At 33.5% G+C, this 4,181-nt stretch overlaps 1 long non-coding RNA gene across 1 annotated transcript; it reads left to right on the top strand.

The window, feature by feature from the left end:
* Positions 1 to 992: 992 nt before the first annotated feature.
* On the top strand, positions 993 to 2,704 carry LOC127082126 (uncharacterized). The gene is made up of 2 exons (XR_007788153.1): positions 993 to 1,318; positions 2,378 to 2,704. It is a non-coding gene; the product is annotated as an uncharacterized LOC127082126 (long non-coding RNA).
* Positions 2,705 to 4,181: the final 1,477 nt, after the last annotated feature.

Consider the following 4,181-nt stretch of genomic DNA (forward strand, 5'->3'; position numbering starts at 1 on the left):
GTATATAGGTATCCAAGGAGAGTTGTGTTTGGTCCAAAGAGAAAGGTATTATGGATGTTGATTGTTGAAGTGTTGTATGTGGGAAAGAAAGTTTGAAAGTTGTTTGATTCGAATTGTACTAAAGTCTATGAACGGAGTTGAATACTTTGAATAACTGGGGCATACATCCTATATTCAAAGATAGTTAGAACAAGAGTGAGAAAAACCCCTCTTATTCTTATCTGTTGCTTAAGGCTCGTGGTGCACCATTCACATCATAACTAACAAGTGTTTTGAAAGAGAAGAGTCTTTTGTCTTGATAAGGCAAAGTGTGCTTGGGTGGATGAAGCTCATCATGATCAGGTCCTGATATCGATCCTTCTATCTCCAAGGTCTTGATTGTGAATCTTAAGTTGACTTTATGGATCAAGTGTGTGCAAGTGTGAAGCTCTAATTTAACCAAGTGATCAAGGGACTTATGACCACTTAATTGAATAGGGATCCCAAGGGAAGCATACAAATTGTTCATGAAAAATCTAAGACAAGTCTAATTCACAAATATAATTAACTGATATAAACGAACTTGATCAACTAACCATCCAATAAGGGATCATGCAAATAAGTACATATTAAGCATGTGGAATTTATGAAACAACTAAAAGAATTATCAATTAAAAATCATGTTAACCCTAATTTCTAATTAATTTTTCTCTAATTGAAATTAAAACTAACAATTAAATATAATTAAAGTCTAATCTAAAAAGTACTATTTGTTAATGGGCATTTAAAGAGTATTTTTTATGTCTTTTTAGTGTGTTACCAAAAAGAATTAAATGATTAAACCACAATCTTCCAGGGGGTGTATGGAAAATATGGTGGGTTTGATTAGGAAATAACACTAGGCCCAACATGTTGAAGGCCCGTGATTAATTCTCTTTCTAATTCAGAGTGGAAGGAGGTGTGTCATCAATTTGGATGTGGGGCTAGCAAAGCCTTTTGGGTTCAGAATTGAGAGGCCCAGCTCGTAGGGGGCAAAGGGTGAAGGAATTCAGATTCACTCTCATCTTCATTTTCACTTCATCATAAACATTTATCTCTCCCTCTCCTAGCTACCTTGCAGGAAATCGCTCTATCATGTCGGAGGCGGCAGAGCAACCCAACTCAGCCAACAACCACCATTAATGGAACCTTCTCGCCCTCCTCTTTCAATTTCTTACATCCATTTCTTCTAAAAATCACTAAACCATCAAAATCGAACCACAAACCCTAAGTCTTAAAATTGAAATTAAACGATCTATGATTGAAGGTTGGAGAGTCATAACCGAATTAGGCAATTAGGGTAAAGGGAGTTAAGAGTTTGGTCAGTTGTTAGTTTCGATGGAAATTAGTTAAGTTAGAATGCAATTTGGTTAGGGTCTTAACGGTGTTAATTGGCAATTAGTTTAGTTGGGTTGTTAGTATTTGGAACTGTTAGTAGAATGTTAGAATGTGTTAGTGAGTTAGAGATGATTAACTGTTAAAAATAGTTATGTTAGAAGAGTTAACTTTGTTAGTTAATAGTTAGCATCTTGAAATTTTTTAGTTAGTAGGTTTGAAATTAGTTTAGAAAGTTGTTAGTGTATTTTGAAATAGTTAGAAGAAGTTAGTTAATTAACAGTTAGTTTTTAATCTGAACTGTTAGATGGTGTGTTAGGACTATTAGTGTGGTGATTCCAATTAGTTAGGATTAGTTGAGTCAGTTAGTATTGATGTTAGTTTGAATGCTTAAAAGTATGAATTTTGACAGTTAGGTTGGCTTGATGTTATGAAGTTGGACTTTAGCAAATATGTTAGTTAATTGATGCTTGGTTGAACTGTTATGAAATGTAGAATTAAAAATTGGTTTGTTGTGTTAGACTAAATGAACTTGTTATATGTGTTAGCTAATGCAATTAACAATTAGTGAATCAGTTTAGAAAAATGGAAAATTAGTTAGCTAATTCGTTAACCATGACAGTTAGTATGGAAATGTTAGTGAATGTTAGAATTAGAAGTGAATTGAGTTAGAAAGAAGTTAGCTAGAAGACTATTGATTATGTCAGTTTAGGTTAGTATGGAAGTTAGAAGTTGAAGTTTTGACATTGGTGTGTTAGGTTGAATGTAGGCTTGACTTGTATTGTATGTATATGGTAGGTATGTTGAATTTTGGATGTGTGTGTGTGTGTGAATTGTGATCATGTTTTGAACTTGGATTAAACATGCCGAACATTTTGACAATGGGTCTATTTTAGTTTGGACTTGAGGCCTGCATAATATCTTGATGTGCATGTTTTTAGGATGGACCTTTAGTGTAAGCATGATGAGTTTTTGTGTCCCATGTGTTTTTGTTTATGTCATGACTTGGTTTGTATTGTTGTAGGACTGATATTCATTTGGTAGGATGGGACTTGGCTTGATATGGCATAAAGGAGACTTATCATCAAGGATATGAAGAAGTTTTGGATATCTTGAAGGCATAAATGGATGATCAATGAGGATGAAGCCCAAAGTAGGCTAAGGTTAGTTTGACTTTGGTCAACTGTTTAACCAAAAGTCAACTTTAGGTCAAATATGTGATTTCTTGTATAATGTTTGAAAATTTGGGATTTTTGCAATGTATTTAATCTTGAAATGAGATTCTTTGAACCTTGAATTGCCACTTGTAACTTGATTCTCAAAAATAAGTTATTCCCTCCAAATTAAAATATTTGAATATTTGAAAACCTTTTATTTTTGAACTGTCATGTTTTGTATTCAACAAACACAAACTAATCAACAAACCATGCAAAAATTGTCATAGAAAAATTGGACAACAAGAAGTCAACCTCCAATGGTTAACTTTATTGACCAAAGTCAAACTTGCCCATGACTTCTAAATTTACATGTGCATGATGTAATCAACAAGTCTTGAGAAATATTAGGGTTTTAAAAGGCTTGATCCAAGAGAAATAAACATCCCAAAGTCAAGTATAACACCATGATCCCCAGGCTTGATTCACAAGTGCACCATAAAAACCCTAGCTCATGAATTAACCATAATTCAATGATTTGTATCATAAATAACAAGAACCCTCTGAATCAATGATGCTACCTAAAAATTATAAATGCAAATGAAAATGATCTTATGATAGATAACTAGGACATGAGTATGCAAATGAATCATGGACCATGAGTCAGGTAAAAATGAAAAAAATGTATGACAAATTTTGGGGTATGACAAAATGAGGTAACATTTTTTTAGAGATCAATTTAACAAAGGAAAGCTTGAACTTGAGCATTGCAAGTCAGAATGGAAACTAACCGACATACTCACCAAACCCCTGAAGAAAGTCAGGTTCGATGAGTTGAAGAGAAGCATTGAGATGAAGTCTCAAGAAAATGAATTAGGGGGTGTGTTACAAGTTGTAATTCGATTTTCTTTTGAAATCTAGCATTCGACTATGTCAAAATAGCTAGTCGAAGATGTAGGAGTCAGTTGTATTCAACAAAGGCAAATACAACATTTAAGTTGTTGTGTCGAAGGCAAAGTATAACTTGAATATTTTGGGCTTTGGTCGATTTGTATAGTTTTGAGTCCAGGATTTTGTTGCCTATATAAATGGTATGGTATGATGTAAATAAGTACTACAACAACTTCACTCAATAAGGATTCCACTTTTCATTAATTTAGTTTATAGTTTTTTTTATCTCTTTTCTCTCTTCTTCTTCTCTCATCTTTCTTGAAAATCCTTTTATTCCAACACACATATCATTCACATTTTTGTTAAAATTTCAAAAAAATAAGAAAGAAAAAATTACAAAATAAATAAATAAAAAACAAAAAGGATCTTCTTCTTTAATGTTATTCAACAACACCACACCAAACATATTCAACAACAATCATTCATCATCAATATTCAACAAACAAACAATATCACACAAACATAAAAAAAGGGAAAAGAAGAAGTGAAGAACAACAAGCAGAACCGCCAGAAATTGCCCCCATTATCACCACCATGAAACTGGACAACAACGCATCCATTTCAATGCAGCCACTCCGACCTCCTCAGGAATCCAGTCAATCATCCTCTCCCAGTGGTTTACTGCATGTTACTGCGACGACTTTTTTTCCTCTCTCAAAATCGCCACTGATTGGGCGGGCGATACATTGTTGTTGTGTTTTTTTATTGTTTTCTGATTTGAAG

The sequence above is a fragment of the Lathyrus oleraceus genome, chromosome 1, assembly GCF_024323335.1.
Source record: "Lathyrus oleraceus cultivar Zhongwan6 chromosome 1, CAAS_Psat_ZW6_1.0, whole genome shotgun sequence".
Taxonomy (NCBI): domain Eukaryota; kingdom Viridiplantae; phylum Streptophyta; class Magnoliopsida; order Fabales; family Fabaceae; genus Lathyrus; species Lathyrus oleraceus.